Here is an 18,720-nt window from a genome sequence, read left to right as displayed (position 1 = left end):
AGGCCAGGCTTCAGTGGTTGTTAATCCATTATCTACCACAATATGCTAACATATGCACAATATTTTAAGCCACACGCAAGAAAGATGCTTTCGTTAAGACATTGTGTAATAAGGTTTCGTTTTATTTATTGTGCCTGTTCCTGCAAGTTAGTGGAGAAGAAAAAAACAAGTGTGGGCAAGCTGACAGATGCCTTACCTTACGTGAGTAGACAGGAGAGATCCACTCCCTTCTGCCACCCCGCACTTTGTCCGCAGGCTTCAGTAGCCCCAGGACGTAACTTGTTTACAGCAGCCTGTTCACTGTTGAAGGAATGGGACTGTGGTTCTGATGGTAGCAAGTGGTTGATCCTTCAGATCACCCTTTCTGAGTAGAATGCTCGCCTAAGTGCTGATGATGGTGATACATGTAATAATTGCCATCTTTTGTTGAACAGAGTACACCAGGCAAGGGCATTTTGTGTACGGCTTCCTATTTAATCCCTGCAACAACTCTCCTGCAGGATGTTACGAGAAACTGAAGCTCCACGAGCTTTCGTTGCTTGTCTGTGGGTCTGAGGAAGTACCTGTGTGAGTGAGTGGGCCACGCGTGTGGTGCAGCTCTGGCTCCTAATGTCCACCACAGCCATGACGGCCACTCTGCGGTTCTCTCCACGTTGCATTTATTTTTAGTGGCATCTGATATCCGTGCCTAATTCCTGAATACTTATTCTACTCCGTTCTTGGTTATCTTTCTCTTTTTTCTGCTAAAATTGATAGGTTACAGCAGAACTTTTTTTTGGCTGTGAGGACTTGTGTACACACACACGTTTATGAAAACCATGAACCTTACAATCAGACACAGTTGCCATCGCGTGCACATAAAACTCAGCAGCCCCGTACAAATGTCCACTTACTCCTGGCTGCTAAGGTACAGGGAGGGGGCAACAAAAGATTTAACTGAAGGATAACCATCTGCATGTTACCAGACGGGGGTTTTGCGAGCCCTTTTGGAGCTCAGGCTACCTGCCTGGAGGGTTGGAGCTGGGACCCAGTCCACGGCAGGGGCCGCTCAAGCAGCGTCCTGCCACAGACCCCCATCAAGGCTTTCTCTCCAGGTCTGCAGGGGCGCTGCCCTCTGAGAGGGCCCCCGGAGCCCCGCCTTGGACTTCTGGTGCCACACAGCACACTGAGCTCTGGCCAGCTGGACGGCCCGTTGTCGTTGGAGCTGGTGACTGGTGGTTTCTGCAACGCGGTGTCACATAAATCAAGGGGAGCCTTCTACCCGTTTTTCCTTTGGAAACCTCTCAAGCAGATGCCATACCTGGATCCCCGCGTTGGTGGATTCCTGAAAGAGATTGTCGTGAATTGTCGCGGCTTCCCACAAAGAAAGCTGGACAGACGGAACATGGAACTACACACTCAGCTTTGAGATGAAATGTGCCCAAATTGAAATCTGAGTAACTTGAGTATCGCAAGTAAGACTAAAAGCATTAGCTACAAGTGGGCAATTTTCACACATTTTAAATAGTGGTTTTGTAGATCTGCCCAAACTAGGCTGTTTTCACACTTTTATTACATACACAGGCAGACCGCGGGACTATTGCAGGTTTAGTTCCAGACCACTGCAATAAAGCGAGTCACGGGTTTTTTGTTTTCCCAGGGCATGTAAAAGTTATGTTTACACTATACTGTAGTCTATTAAGTGTGCAATAGCATTAGGTCTAAAAAATATACATGCCTTAATTAAAAAATACTTCATTGCTAAAACATGCTAACCATCCTCTGAGCCTTCAGCCAGTCTAAATCTTTTTGCAACAGTAACATCAAAGATCACTGATCACAGATCACCATAGCAAATATAACAATGAAAAAGTTTGAAATATTGCAGGAATTACTAAAATGTGGCATAGAGACATGAACTGAGCAAATGCTGTTGGAAAAAATGGCGCCAATAAACAATGCAGGGTTGCCACAATTTGTGAAAAAAACGCAATAAAGTGAAGCACAATAAACGAGAAATGCCTGTAATATATACCTACGTTGATTTTAGCCTGTAGTCAGAGGGGAAGAATGTTCCATTGTGTGAGCAGTTGCCAGCTGTGAGCAATGCTCACCTGCACCGGACAGGGAGAGTCACTGAAAATTCCAGGAGTCATCCTGGCAGCAACGAGAGGCTCATTGATGTTTGTGTCCCTCAGCTCTGCTGAGCTATGTGGATTTCATTCTTGGGCAATCCCTGCCTGGTAGCAGATCCAGGCGTACAACGTACCTGCTTGCCAGCTGCAGTGATCTCATTCTCGATTGGCTCACGGGCTGGTCCATGACTAGTCATCATGGCCAAGAGAATGCAGGGTTCTGATTGGAACTAAGAGTCAGATTATCCCTGCCTGGGCTATGTGGTCTGAGGGTGGAGAGGGGTAACTTCTCTAAAGGGAACCAGGGGAAAGAGTGGATGGGAGCTGGAGACAAAGAATGCTTGTTACGTAAGGATAATTTGTAGTCTCCTCTAACTTCTACAAAAATAAGCCCTTTTGATACTTGATTATTAGTAACAAATTTCTTGGAACACACCTCATAGCAGACATTACGATTTGAAGCCATCGCTCTGGAATCTAGTAGGAGGCCCTCGAGCACCCTGAGCGGGGTCGGTCAGTGTGGAAGGAGCTTAGATGTGTTCCATGACTGGGCCTGATAGTAACGAGTCCTCTTGGGGGGGCCAAGGTGGGCCTGCAACACAAGAGGGTATTCGGCTGAGAGTAGGTATTGGAGTCCTCAGGGCTCTGAGGAGGGTGGGGTACTTGCAGGATATGAGTGAGAAACAGCGAGCCCCACCCAACAAGTGGCTTTTTGTGAGCAGGGACCATCGTCACAACCCCGGCCCAGGGCTTGGCCAGGAGTGTGTCCCCAGTAAATGCTGAATGACTGAGTAATGAAACCATAAGAAAGCCAGTGACAACACTATGTGTGGAAAGGGTAAATGGTACTCTTTTTCAGCTTTATTGAGGCATAATTGACAAAATTGTAAGATATTTAAAGTGGGCATTGTGATTTGATATAAGTATACATTGTGAAAGGATTCCCACCATCTGGTTAATTAACACATCCATCACCTCATATTCATCTTTTGTGTGTATGTCTGTGTGATGAGAACTTTAAGTTCTACTCTCAGCAAATTTAGATTATGTAATACAGTGTTGTCAACTTAGTCACCATGGTTTACATTAAATTGTCAGATATTACTCATACCTGAAAGTCTGTATGTTTATACCAGCCTCTCCCTGTTTCTACCACCCTCCAACCCTTGGAAACCATTTTTCTACGAGTTTGACTTTTTCCTTTTTTTCTTAAATTCCACATATGATACATGCAGTGTTTGTCTTTGTTTGGCTTATTTCACTTAGCATAATGCCCTCAAGGTCTATCTACATTGTTGCAAATGGCAGGATTTCGTCTTTTCTCATGGCTGAATAATATTCCATCATTTAAATATATATATATATATATATATGTATATCGCACCTTCTTTATCCATTCAGGGCAAATGGTACTTTCAAAGTACCATTGCACATTGTTTTCCAGATACTTGTGATGTCCTGCCCACAACTGGACACTTTTTGCCCTTCTAGCCATCTTGCCCCCATTACCATTTACCTGAGAATAGCAGTATATGCCAACAGTAGATACCTAATTATCAATTTACATGGAAAACTAACACCAAGAAAATAAGAAAGCCAAGCGTTTTATTTTTTTAAATTAATTAATTAATTTATTTTTGGCTGCGTTGTATCTACGTTGCTGCACGTGGGCTTTCTCTAGTTGTGGCGAGCAGGGGCTACTCTTCATTGCAGCGTGCGGGCTTCTTAATGCGGTGGCTTCTCGTTGCGGAGCATGGGCTCTAGGTGCGCAGGCTCAGTAGTTGTGGCACATGGGCTCAGTATTTGTGGCGCATGGGCTTAGTTGCTCCGCGGCATGTGGGATCTTCCCGGACCAGGGCTCAAACTCGTGTCCCCTGCATTGGCAGGAGGATTCTTAACCACTCAGCCACAAGGGAAGTCCGCCAAGTGTTTTAATTCCTTTTAGATCCATTGCTCAATTTTAATACCTGGAGCACGTAGGTTCTTATTTTCTTGGCTGCTTCTAGAAGTTTCCTGGATGTGGAAGTAGCATGCCCCACCGCAGGTTCGGATATTGATTACAATCAGAGGAATTTTTTTCTTGGCAGTCATCCTACCCACCTACAGCGCTATGGGGATCTGGGCTCTAGGTGTTGACAGGACCCCCGGAGTTGCCCTTGGTGGGTTGGAAGACTGACCACAGAGTCTGGAGACGTGGTCAAGTCAGATAAACCTGGCTACAAATCCCAGCTGTGCCATGGGCCAGCTGGGCAAATTACTTATGCCCTAAGGTCAGCCTGTTAGGGTTGGAAAGCTTTTCTATAAGAAGCCCAGGATGGAGCCTGGAATGTTGCAGACACATCACAGACCCTTGGTTCAGAAGTCACGGAAAGGGAGGCAGTACTGGGAGGCCTGTTCAGTTTGGTCTGGTCACTTACTCATCTTATTTCAACTATCCCCACTCTTTCTCCCCAGATAGATTCCAGGAGGACCATGAATGTGAAATAATTTAGTTCAGTCAATTAAAATTTATTCTCAAATGTCTTCTCAGTGCCAGGCTCTGTCCATGGAGGACTGAAAACACAAACTGAGTGCACAGTGCTGGTGCCGTGAGGCACGTGGAGGGTCAGGTGTTGAGCACACAGCGCGGCTCAGTGGAAGGTGGTCTAAGTAGGTAATGTTTGAGCAGACATCTGAGTAGCAGGAAGGAGCATTAGTCCAGGCCCCTGGAGCCATGCAGAAGCTCTGAGGCAAGAGCAGTGTTGCCTGGTCAGGGGTCTGCAGGGAGACCAACAGCAGGAGGGGGAGGAGCTGAGGGCCCACACGCAGCCCCTGGCGTTACGTGACGTGTAGTCTGCACGGTCCGCTCCTGATCACACACTAACACCTCACTTCCTTTCCTTCCCTCCCTCCCTCCCTTCCTTTCTCTCTCTTTTTTTTTTTAAAAAATTCAAAACTTGTTTATTGGTATGGTTTCCCACTCATCTTGGTTCAGAGTGCTTTTAGTGCTGTCTGTGTCTGTAAGTTCTGCTTTTCCTCCTGTGGCCTGGTGAGGACAGTGGAGCAACCAATGTGCAAAGCTGCCATGTGCGTGGCTCCAGTGGGTGATTTCGTGGCTCACTGGGCATCTCTAACCCATGAAGCAGGACCTGGGGCTGTGCACCAGGCACTGCTTGTGTTTCCTCTTCTCTTCTGGAGAGAGATGGAGGTCCTGAGCCAGAGGCATGTTCCCTCTCGTGGGAGGTGTTACCACCAGTAAGGGCCTTCCCTTCTCAAAGGGAGGGATCTTCCTTCTTGAGGCAGAGGACGGCTGGGAGTCCGTTCCCGTGAGGGGAAATGACTGCTCTCCCCTCAGGTGGCCTGGTGGGAAGAACAGAGGTGGAAATAGCTCTCTCATCCGTGTTTTGTGAATTTTGGCAAGCCTCGGACCCCTTCTGGCCTCACATGAGGGAAATGCAGGGAGAATTTGACCCCCCCCCCCCACCATGGGCTTGTGCTCCTAACCCAGCGCCCAGCTCAGAGCGTGCCTCCACTGCCATCTCAGGTGTCAGCAGCAGGTGGCGCTGTGCTCTCTGCTTCTCTGCCTCCACGTTTCTTGGTTTGCAGTCAGCGCTGATTCACGCTGGCCAACAAAGTCTGTGCCACTTATTTCCTTAAATCCACACAGTTTGTGGAGCTCTAACCCAACAATATCTGTTGCCGCCAGGATCAAAGAAGGAAAGAAAACAGCATGCTGTTAGGCCCCAGGGACTAAGTTGTAGGGTGAAATGTCCCTCGTGCCCACATCTTACTGAATTAAAATGATTGTTGACAAGACCACATCCCAAACAACATGCCTTTTGTCAGCACTCTGTCCTGTGTGTGCATGTGGTCGACAGGTGGTCGGAGAGCTTTTGTCAGGGTTTGAGTCCAGATGCTGCCGCTGTCGAGCAGATCTCTTACCTGCTCACAGCCTCAGTGCCTTCATCTGTGCAGTGTCCTTTCAGCCTAAACACTGTGTGTTGGGGGGAAGGCTGCGATCATTCTGTTACTGATTAAGAGAGCCTCAGTTTGGAGTTCTTGAAAAACTCTTGGTTATGGTATTCGAAAGCCAACAATTGTGTGCTAGGTGAACAGTACAGACCTGGAGTCAGGAAGCCTTGCATTCGTTTCCCCGCACCACTGCTCACTAGGTGAACAACAGGTCTGGCCTCTGCTCTTCAGTTTCTTCCTCCGTAAACCGAGGATGGTAGCCATGCCCACCTCATGAAGAGGCTAAGCATTCACTGGCATCCACCCAGGATCCGGCTCAGGGCCTGCATGCAGTAGGAGCCCAGAATATCTTTGTTTTCCTTAATTAAGCCAGCGGCTCCATGTACCGTTCTTCTTGTCTCCTCCTGTCTGCCTTTCAGGCCTCTGTGGTTGGTCCATAGTGCAAAAGACCACTCGTAAATATTTCTCTGTCTTATAATAAGGATCAAAGCTGTTCTTTATGAGTTCATAGTTTCTGCCTGGCTGAGTCTACTACAACATTAAAAAAAATAATAATCTCATTGATCTCTTTTTGCATTGTTTTTCCTTAAAGGCTTTTCCAGGCTGAGGACTGCTAGAAAGTGGGTCGGATAAAAGCTAATCATGAAAAGTATTTGGAAATCAGATGAGAGGTCAAGGGGTCTTCCCTTGTGCAGAGTCTCGACGCTCTCCCTCCTTGATTCTCAGCAGTGTTTTTCTCAGTTCAATATTAGGGTACAAGAGAAATGAGTGGAACCAGCTCTGTGAACAAGGTCACCCAGCAGCATCACGAGATGATGACATCACTGTCAGCTCTTGCCCAGGAAAAACCCAGGGCTCAAATAACCGAGGGAAAGGACAGGTCATCTTCATGGCAGGTTGACAGAGCTGGTTGCAGGCCGCCATCAACTATCAGGCCCGGGAGTGTTGCTAAAAATTACCCGGGGCCACACCCACCTCTGCTCAATTTGCGCCGGGCAGCCTCCCTGCCCTCGCATGCTCAGGACATGAATATCACCAACAGGTGTTTTTTTTGTTGTTGTTGTTCCATTTCCTAGAAGAAAGGTTACCAACTGCCAGAATCAAAATAGAATGTGAATTGTGTCCCAGGAATCCTGTCCGATCCAAGCACACTCATATTGTGCAATGACCTTGAGGGGATAGAGCAGATAAGCGAAATCTCAAAGTTATTTTCACTTTGTTGGAATTGACATTACGGAAGGCCTCTCATCAGCTTCTCTCTCCAGGCTGGTTATGTTTCCGCAGTTGCTGCATGTCAAGTGAATCCTGTTTTTAGTGCCCTAGAGGGACACTGTTGCTTAGGTGAGCCTGAGGCAAAATCCCTCACATGAAGAATCCTTTTGTTAAAGTGAGTGGTTGCTCTCAACTTTATCCATTTCCCAAATTCATGGTTTTATACATTTTTTTTTTCTTGGCTTAAATTCTTCATTATTCTTAATGGTATGATAGAGTTTCCCATATGGTAGTGAAACACCTATGGTAACTTTCCTGAAGAACAAAAACAAAGTTAAATTAGAGAATTCAGAGCTTTGTAGATTTGTCTTTCACACATATGATGAATATTATCTTTTTTTAATTGTAAAAAACTATAAAATTTATCATCTTAACCACTTTTAAGTGTACAGTTCAGTAACATTAAGTATGTTCACATCGTGCCACACACATTGTGTTTTCTTAAAGCAAAGCGCTCCTGGGTGTGTTTATCAGCAATTAGAGATGTCCCCTATCTGCCAAGTGTTTCTTCCATGAGGTAATACCTTATTACTACGCCTACACTTACTTTTTCAGGATTTCAAAGTTCTGGAAAGTAATTCTGAACAAAATCCATGGGCAGTACTTAAAATATAAGGAACACTAAGAGAAGGCTGTGAAGATAATTCATCCTTTATTTGTCACAGTTCTAACTCATTTGGATAGAAAGCCTGTGGACCTGCATAAGGAGGGCTGGCCTCGGGACTGTCAGATGAGGGTCATGGTTAAGGCATTCACGTCATGTCGTCTGTGCTTAAAGTCTCCAGTGGCTTCCCATCTCACCAGAATGACCTCTGCATACCTGACCCATCTCATCCCGCCCTGATCCTACCCCTGCCCACTTTTCTCGCCTCACTTCCTCTGGCCTTCACACTGGCCTCCTTGCTGACCCTTGAAAATGTCAAGCTCATTCCCTCTCAAAGGCCTTTGTATTTACTCCTACCTCTTTCTACAACAATCTTCTCAACTTGTACTGAGCAATAGAAACACTTATGAAAGTCATAGCATTCTCAGTGCCCAGGCCACATCCTATACCAATTAAATCATCATCTCTGGGGCCTTAATGATCAGTATTTTTAAAAAACAAATAAACTCACCAGGGGACTTCCCTGGCCGTCCAGTGGTTAGGACTCTACGCTTCCGCTGTAGGGGCCGCAGGTTTCATCCCTGGTCAGGGAACTAAGATCCCGCATGCCATGCAGCCAAAAAAAAAAAAAACACGAAACAAAACAGAACTCACCAGGAATTCCAATATAGCCACGTTTGAGAACCAATGTCCTGGATCAGTGGTTCTCAAAGTGTGGTCCCAGATCAGAAATAGTAGCATCACCTGGGAACCCCACCCTAAACTTACTGAATCAGAAACGTTAAAAGTAGAGCCTGGGAGTGTGTATTTGAACAAACCCTGCAGGTTCTGTCGCGTGCCTAAGTTTGAGAACCATTGTCCTATATCCTCGGTGCTCAAGAGGTGGCTTGTGGGCCAGCAGGTCAGCATCACTTGGAAGCTTGTTAGAAAAGCAGAACCTGACACCAGCTGGTAAATCCAACCAACTGAATCAGAATCTGCACTTTAACAATATCCCAGTTCCTCCTGCACATTAACATTTGAGAAGCTTTCTAGCTCTGTCTCCTGCGAGAGCCTAAGGGCAATAATGCACTGGTAGCAGGAGCCTACCTGGCACCTAGAGCTTGGATTCTAAGTGTCTTTTAACACCAAAAGGCTTGTTGGAGAAAAGGCTGATTCCATGCTCATGCAGGGAAAGTGCAAGATGAGTCTTAGACATCTTGTGCCAGAAAGCAAGGAAATGCTTAAAGAATGATGGGGACACGTCAAAAAAACACAGGGGCTGGGATAAAGGGGCTCTCATTGGCCAAATAGGAGACAAATCTGGCAGTAGTGGATTATAACCTGTTGAATAAAATAAAAGCCAATGGGTTTGTAGTGCTATAAGGAAATAAATCATTGTATAAATAAATGAAAGAGAGGAAAAACTCTTCCTTGCAGTAGAATGCCAACTAATAAGCATAGAAGGAAAGATGGAGTAAGAAAATGAGCCATGAATGCTAAAACTGATGGGTGAAAGTTTGAGGAACAGAATATTTATATTCTAAAAGTACCTCCCCACAAATGATTTATTAATTACAAAGGGGACAATAGCAACTTTATAGTGGAGAAACCTGGCAGAGACCACCTTCACCCAGCAGTCAAAGTTAGCGTCACCCGCCCTGGGACAGCCCAGCACCACGTGCCTCCTGCTGTGAGGTGCTGGGGAGGGCAGAGTGTACGTTCCGTGGCGTTCCTGCCAAAAAGGCATACCCGAATCTGCTCCTCAGGAAGCATCAGGAAACCCAAATAGAGCAACAGGTCACAAAGTAACTGGCCTGCATGCTTAAAAAATGTCAAGGTCGAGAAAGACAAAGAATGGCTAGGGAACTGTTCCGGATTAAAGGAGACTAAAGAGATGTAAGGACTAAATGCTGTAGGAAATCCTGGACCCAGAAAAATATATGTCATTTTAAAAGGTCATTGTAGGAGCAATTGACAAAGTTTAAATACAGACTGTGGTTGTGTAAGAGAATGTTCTTTTTTTTAAGATTTATTTTTTTCTTTTGATGTGGACCATTTTTAAAGTCTTTATTGAATTTGTTACAATATTGCTTCTGTTTTATGTTTTGGTTTTTTGGCATCGAGGCATGTGGGATCTTAGCTCCCTAACCAGGGATCGAACCCACACCCCCTGCATTGGAAGGCGAAGTCCTAACCACTGGACCTCCAGGGAAGTCCCGAGAATGTTCTTATTTTAGGAAATACACACTGAAGTATAGGGTAATGGGGCAGTATGTTTGCAGTATGTACTCTCAAATGGTCTGAAAAAAGTATGCGTCTGTGAGTGTGTATGTATATGTGTATAACATGTAATATGTTTAGAGAGAGAGTAGAGAGAAGAGCGCAAAACATTAACAGTTGGTGAATCTAGAAGATGAGAGTTTCTTATTCTATTTCAGAATTTTTCTGTAATTTAAAATTATATCAGAATAAGAGTCATATCCTCTTCCCTCGAAAAAAGACCTATGAGAACAAACGCCAAAATAAACCAAGGAAGCAGCAGTGATCTGGAGCACTCTGGCTTCCGAGTTAAGTCTGACTGTCTACTTCTGGTCATTCGGGTCTCCTCTGTCACCTCCTCAGAGAGGCCCCAGCTGGTCACCCCATCTAACGCAGCCCCCAGCCACCACTGTCAGACCCTCTCTATCATGTCACCTCCTCTCATTCTCATAGCACTTGGTTGGCATGTAAAATTATTCTTGTTTATACACCTGTCTACTCATTTACTGTCTCTTCCCACTGGGACATGAGCTTCATCATCATAGAGATTTTATCTGTCTTGGTATACCCCCAGTATAGTGCCTGACAGCTAGGAGGCACCTCACGTGTGTGTGTTAAATGAATGAACAGACAGACCTCAGTTTCCTCATCCTCAGGACAAGGGGCTGCTCTACAATGCAACACCAGACTCCTTCCAGCCTAGACACTGATGGAAGGAGTCTGGCAATGTAAGAATTACTGTTTAAACAGCATCTAAAATGTCTTAGGCTTTTACTTACAATCTCTCATTTAATCTTCACAATAACCCTTTTCCGTTCATTCATTTAGCAGACACTTACCAAGTGCCTGTTATCCACTAGGCACTAAGAAAACACTGATTAACACAACAGACACAGCCCTTACCCCCATGGAGCTTCCCAGGTTAGCCAGAGCTGGCTGAGAAAACTGAGACTCAGAGAGGTTGCCCAGCTTGCTGAAGTCACACAGCAAGCGCAAGGCAGAGCTGGGAAGGTAACCATCATCTCAGTCCAGAGCCCATACTCTCCTACTGCTGGGGACCTGCTGCCTCCGAGCTGTTGCTATGAGTGGGTCCACTCTTCAGGTGGCTCCCTCAGAGCTGTCACAGCTCCTATGTCCCATGACCTCGACACTAACCCTCACTGTGCCCCTTTCCTCAGCAAATAAACAAAATGTGCTGTATCTCAGCCATTTCTGATTATGTTTCCATGGCTTCTTGGTCCCATTTACTTCAGATAAGCAAGGCTCTGTTCTGCTTCACTGGGCAAAGGTTAAGTTCAGTTTAACCTAAGAAATAGTCTAAGTGGGAGATGTAATCAAATAACCTTACCAGAAGAATAACTGAAAAAGCAAAAAACAAGAAACAAAATAAAAACCCACTTCAAAAATGTCTAATGATGAGACCAAGCATGAAGAATTAAAACAATGTAAGAGAGCGGGGAAACTTCCTAAAAGATGTTTGATTTTTTTTCAGCTCATTGATCCTTTCCCTCCTTGAAAGCTTTCTCTGCCAATTAATCACTCAACTTATTACCAGGCCCTGTTTCCCTGTTTATAATTTTGAGCCTCAAGAATCCCTCTGTAAAGACCACAATAAATTTCGCTGGTTAGCAAGACAAACATTTATCTTAGAGAATCAATTACTATGCTGGGAGGTCTTGGATTCCTGGGATTTAGTGCATGCCTTTGCCCTTGATTTGTTGGGTGACCTTCACTTCTCTGTGCCTCGGTTTCTGAAGCTGCACAAGGAAAACAGTGTTGTGTTCTGAAATTGCTCTGGGTTCCCTGTTGGAAAATAGAAGAGGGTATTTGGCCAAGGATATGATTTATCTATGCCCATAAATGCCTCCCCTCCTCCTCTGGAAGCTAGCTAATTATGTTTAGAGTTGAAATGCGTTCTCTCTGGGCATCTAAAGTAGATTCCTTGTGGGAATGTCTAGCGGGTGGGTGAATAAAAGAGACACATTAACAGAGTTTTGTTATTCTAGAGAAAAATGTCATATCTCTATTTTTTGTGGCCACAAAGTTCAGAGTTAGGGAGGGGGGTGGACAAGAAAACAGTATTGTTCTTTGGAACTGCAATTCACAGATGACTTACCTGTGAGAGGAGCTTTTCTTTCACTGTTGATCGATGCTTTTTCAAGCAAGCCAGGCAGCTAACTGGCAACCGGGTAGGTGATGAAATGACCACCTTTGTGTTTAGTGAGTTCCCCGTCATTGGAGGTAACTAAGGATAGGCTGAAGGAACCCTCAGCAGAGGATGGAGTAGAGAAAGTTCAAGCACCAGAAGAGGGTTTCAACTAAGTACCATTCATCCCCCTCTAACCCTGAGATTCAGGAATTCTAGTCCCTTTCGGTGTCACATGCTCTTCTGAACGGACGGTCCCAGCTGTACAGCTGAGCATGGGACAAAGGGCGGCGATGGGTGAGGTCATGGGAAAATTTGAGATTCAAATCTCTCAAAGAAAGGATGGCTTTATATCTGCTACAAAGCATGAACCAGAATTAGGATCCCAGAAGAAGAGGCCGAGTAGGGTATTGTGTATTTGAGCGCACATCATATGTATTTGAGAACACACCTTTCAACAGGAAGTGTTGCATGGACCATGGACTCTACAGCCTAAAAGGAATTTGTTGCAGCCACTGAGACCCCTCTGGATGTAGCTTTCAGCCATAGAAGCCCCATCACTGATTAGAGGCAGGAGGAACCCCAGCCTCAGAGACCCGGAGAGGGTGAGCATGGTGGTGGAAATTGGGGATGGTATCAGCTTTTAATCAGGCACTTATTTTAGAGTAAATAAAAGCCACAATAATAATAAGAGCTGCCAATTATTGATCATCTACTATGTGCAGGTATGATGCGTAGTTTGCCTCACTTCTACAATTCTTCAAGGTAGGTGCCATATGCCTATTTTGCAGATGAAGAAACTGAGGCTTCCAGAGAGCAGACGTGACCTGCCTTGCAAATAGTGACACCAATATTCAAACTCAAGTCTGTCCGATTCAAGATCCATGTTCTCTCCACTGTGTCAACAGTCTTGATTTAGAAGTAGGGATTATTAACCCCATTTTTACAGATAGAAAAACTGAGCTCTAAAAGTGCAAGTAATAATGGGAAAACTGAAGTTTGACTAATTCCAGATCTCTGCCAGGTATCCTGTGAGAGGAACCTTGTAGAACCCCAGAACTGGGGGACACCCATAGAGCAGTCTGGCCAAATCCCTTCAGTCTACAGAGGAGAACCTGACTCAGAGGGGGAAGCTAGCAGCTCAAGGGCATGAGGCAAGACAGCAGCAGGCCGGGCAGGATGTGTGGGTGAACAGCCTTCAGGTGGAGTGGGGCTGGATCTGTGCTGACCACCTCCTGGATGCCTTTGGGCTGGCAGTGAGGCTGTGGTGAGGCCTGTCTGTGACCTTGGAGAGTATCCAAGGGGCTAGAGCAGTGAGGGCTGAACTTCTGTCAGGGAAGCTGGTTCCCTGTGAGAGGACGTGGACCAGCAGGCAGGCCCTGGGGTTAAGGGGTCACCAAGCCCAGCAGCTGCTCATGCTGGCAAACCTGGGGAAAGTGAGGGGATCGGTTGAAAGACAGGGAACACAAGTGGGGCTTCTTTGGGGAGGTGAGCCATTATTCCCAGATGCCCCTGCTCATCCTGCGCCTTCTTCAAAGGCTCTGCCTGTAGTGTGAGGCCTCCCTGGATCTATCTGAACTCCCTTCTCCCCCTCTGGCTGCAAGAGCCATGATCCTGACTGCCCTTTCTAGAAGACATTTAGGTGCCTGGCCCTCGCTTGACACTCCACGTACAAAATCTGACACAGAGCTTTCCCAACAATCCTGTGACCATGCTATAATGAGCTAAGGCTCAGAGATATTAAATGACTTGCCCAAGCTCACGCAGCTGATAAGTGACAGAGCCAGGATGGCAGCTCTATCAGGATAGGGATTTCTGGCTTCTTTGGTCACTGCTGTATTCCCGGTGCTTGGCACGTAGTGGCTACCCAGTACAGATTCATCGAGTAAATGTCTGACTCCAGTGCTACGCCTGTTGTCCTACACCTAGCTGCCTCTTGAAAACCCCCATGATGGGAGAATTCAGTTTTGAGTGAAAATAGATTTAGAGGACTTCAGTCAAGAATGAATCCATGAAGTCCTTTTCCATGAGTACTTTTTATACTTACCAAAATAAGACAATGAAGAAAGCTCCCTGAATAGAATGTAAATTGCATTGTGCATGTTTTTACAATTAGTAATCAGGGCTGCTACAGAATTAATTTCTTCCCCAGGCGGGTTCAGTGAGATGCTCGTTAGCTCATTTTGCTTCTTTGCTTTCCTGCAGACAACATGCATGCTAACAGGCAGTTCTTTTTCCTTTCTGAAATAGTGCCTTTTTGAAATGGTTCAAAGCCATTTTGATTTTATGACTCAGAGTCTCTAAGTCACTTTCCTCAAGCCATGAATTTGTGACTATATATATTCCCAGACTCTGGGAGTACAGAAAGGGTAACCTGTATATCCTCGAATTTCCAGAAGGGAAACTTGTAATGAGGTCAGCTTACAATATAGCTCCCTCTGTTGACTGGCGTGGTCCAAGTTTATTGAATGTTTCGTTTATTGGATTGTAACCATCCATCCACTCATGGGTTCTCTCATTTTCAGCAACTGGAATTCTATAAATTACAACTGAACTCCATCTAAACTTTACTGACCATAATTATTTTTTTCTTTCATGATTCAGGATGTAGTTTAACGTCTCACAGAGCCCTAGGCCAAAATAGTGAATTTTGAATTAAAACTTCCTAGAGCTGAAAGGGATCCTACAGATCCCCTAATCTCACTTTTCCTAAATTCTGTCTCACAAAACAACTCCCCCGTAAGAGAGTGTACCTAGAAAAATTTCCTCTGTCAAGTAAGTTTGGGAACTGCTGTGTGCTCTGCCTTCCTGTCAGAGTCACAATGCATAAGAGCAGACTGAAGTTTCCAAGAAGTCCTGCAGTACATATACTGTTGTTTAACTTTGTCCCACCCAGTGTTCCCAAAATTACTGGACCAGGGGGATGGGGGGGGGTTTAACTTCTGAAAAATGCCTACTGGAAAACACTTTGGGAAATATCACTGTAGTCAGACCTCACACACACATGCACACATACCCACCTTCCAATTTTACAGATGTGGAAAGTGATGTTCAGAGAGGGGAAGAAAGTGGCCTGAAGCTGTACATGGCTAATGGCAGAGCTAGGCCTGGAACCCACACATTTCTTAGCTCCTAGGTTCATAATTCCTATCACCTACAATGCCCAGGTAAGATTGGTAGACGAGAGATAGCCAGGTAATAAAGTATGGATTGACCCAGCTTTTATTGTACCAAAGAAACTGTTTATTTTATTTTATTTTTTAAATTTTTTTATTTTTTTAAATGGCACAACTTTTTTTTTTTTTTTTTAACTTTTGGGTTTATTTATTTATTTATTTATGGCTGCGTTGGGTCTTCGTTTCTGTGCGAGGGCTTTCTCTAGTTGCGGCAAGTGGGGGCCACTCTTCATCGCAGTGCGCGGGCCTCTCATTATCGCGGTCTCTCTTGTTGCGGAGCACAGGCTCCAGACGCGCAGGCTCAGTAATTGTGGCTCACGGGCCTTGTTGCTCCGCGGCATGTGGGATCTTCCCAGACCAGGGCTCGAACCCGTGTGCCCTGCATTGGCAGGCAGATTCTCAACCACTGCGCCACCAGGGAAGCCCCTATTTTATTTTATTTTATTGGAGTATAGTTGATTTACAATGTTGTGTTAGTTTCAAGTGTACAGCACAGTGATTCAGTTAAGCTATACGTATACATATATTCACTCTTTTTCAGGTTCTTTTCTCATATAGGTTATCACAGAATATTGAGTAGAGTTCCCTGTGCTATACAGTAGGTCCTTGTTGGTTCTCTATCTTATATATAGTAGTGTGTTTATGTTAATCCCAAGCTCCTGATTTATCCCTCCCCCTGCCACATTTCCCCTTTGGTAACCATAAGTTTGTTTTCAGTATCTTTAAGTCTGTTTCTGTTTTGTAAATAAGTTCATTTGTATAATTTTTTAAAAATTAGATTCCACATATGAGTGATATCATATGGTATTTGTCTTTGTCTGACTTACTTCACTTAGTATGATAATCTCTAGGTCCGTCCATGTTGCTGCAAATGGTATTTTTTCCTTCTTTTTATGGCTGAGTAATATTCCATTGTATATATATACCACATCTTCTTTGTCCATTCCTCTGTTGATGGACATTTAAGTTCTTTCCATGTCTTGGCTATTATAAATAGTGCTGCTATGAACATTGGGGTGCATGTATCTTTTCAAATTCTGATTTTCTCCAGATATATGCCCAGGAAAACTGGTTTTTTGAAGCTTATTATATTGAGAAAGATAGCTATGGAACAAGGAAACTTTGTGTCTGCCTCAGGTGGCTTTCTCCATTCTGGAGTACAGGTCCTAACACGGCTACTTTACTTCTTATCCAGCTGTAGATTATTTCTTATAAAGCGAATTGGAGTAGTTGGAAGATGGGGTAGGGCCGGTGATCAGGCCATTACGCTGGAGTGACTGATTATCATTGTTAGTAACAACAATCATAGCCACTCACTGAATAGGGACAGGATACTTCATTGGTGGCAGTGAGCTTGGGAGCCACACACCCTGGGTTTGAATCCTGGCCCCATCACTGAATAACTGTGTGATTAATAGTACCTATATTTTCCTGGCACTGCAGTCTGAGAGGGTTTGATGTCATGATTTCTTCATCGGGAACATTGGGTATCAAACACAATAGTTCCTGTCTTAGAAGAAGGAGGTTTTCCAAAAGATGCACAGAGGCTCACCAGGCAGCTATCTCATAAACCTGGGGGAGTTTGAGCAGATAGCCCAGGAGGGGCCTGTAGGTTGGCGCATAGCAGTAAGAGTGGGGCAGGGGTAGTGATTTGGGCAAAGATGAGTGAAGAGATGCTCAATCCACACAGAAGATGAGGGGCATATTTTTAAACAATTGAGGCAAAGAACAGCTATGGAAGACAAATAGATTGTCTTAACCAGGATTTTTTTCATTGACAATTGACAAATAGCTCCAACTGGCTTAGGAAAAAGAAAGGAGCAGGAGGAGCTGACTAGACATGGCTGCATCCAGGGCTCGAGCCACATCAGCAGGACTCTCTCTCGCTCTATCCCTTGGCTCTGCTTTAGTTCTGCTGACTCTGTTCTCAGCCAGGCGCTCCCTTCATGCTGGCAAGATGGCCACAGCAGCGCCAAGGGGACATTCTACAACTTAGCCATCTTACCTCTTTCCCAAAATTGGAAACAGAGTTCCAGGATTCATTATGATGGGCCTGGCCCCGGGTCATGTGCCACTTTTAGTTACTGGGACTGCCACTTTCAGTTAGCCAGGCCTGAGCCACTTGCTTCCTCCTGGAAATGAAGCAGACATGGGGCTGGGACCCTCACCTCCTGCCTTTATTTCCTCCTGTTTCTTTCAGTTCCTGACCCTCGTCTCTGTCTTCAGTTGGCCCACTGCTTCCCGGGCTTCACAACCACACGTCATTCTGGCCCCAGGTAAGAAGTGGCCACATCCTAGAGGGGTCTTCTGGATAGACTTGGGACTTTCTGTTGGCTCAAAAGTAGATTCAGGAGATGCCAGTTCAGATAGAAGGAGGCAGTGTGGTGTGTGATGCTAGGCCAGTAGAGGAGTTTTCATCCGAAGTGCCAGTTTTTTAGAGTGGCTGTCTTGCAGAGGTTGGTAAAGCTGAGTCCAGTCTCAGAGGGAAAGGAAGCCATGATTGATTAATAATATCTGCCAGGAGCACTGGAGTAGGTGATGGTAGCAGATGTGCCATGTATTTGTGAAACCTCACTAAAGAAACAGCGTGGATCATGGAGTGTAACAGCCCTGCTCACCTCCACCTCCACCTCTTAGTCCTGTGATCACATTGCAGTTACTTAGACTTATAGGCAACAGTTCCCGCATTTGCACAGTGAGGACATTCATCCTGAAGAGCTTCTAAAAGAATCAGTGGAGACAGTGTACATAGATAGGTGCTAACCATGTTGCATCATAAATGGAGCTTTGGTTTTTTTGGAAGTAGAAAGACATCTCACTTTTCCAGGGGTCCGCTGCCCAGAGTGCCAGCATTGCCTAAGATACCTCAGTTAGGAAGATTTTCATAGGTTTTAACTTCTGTTTTTCGGAAGAGTTTGAGAAGGATAGGTGTTAGCTCTTATCTAAATGCTTGATAGAATTTGCCTGTGAAGCCATCTGGTCCTGGACTTTTGTTTGTTGGAAGATTTTTAATCACAGTTTCAATTTCATTACTTGTGATTGGTCTGTTCATATTTTCTATTTCTTCCTGTTTCAGTCTTGGAAGCTTGTACCTTCCTAAGAATTTGTCCATTTCTTCCAGGTTGTCCATTTTATTGGCATAGAGTTGCTTATAGTAGCCTCTTAAGATCCTTTGTATTTCTGCCATGTCTGTTGTAACTTCTCCTTTTTCATTTC

Source organism: Balaenoptera musculus, chromosome 11 (genome assembly GCF_009873245.2).
Source record: "Balaenoptera musculus isolate JJ_BM4_2016_0621 chromosome 11, mBalMus1.pri.v3, whole genome shotgun sequence".
Taxonomy (NCBI): Eukaryota; Metazoa; Chordata; class Mammalia; order Artiodactyla; family Balaenopteridae; genus Balaenoptera; species Balaenoptera musculus.
The sequence above is the reverse complement of the archived record's forward strand: the minus strand, read 5'-3'. Positions refer to the sequence as shown.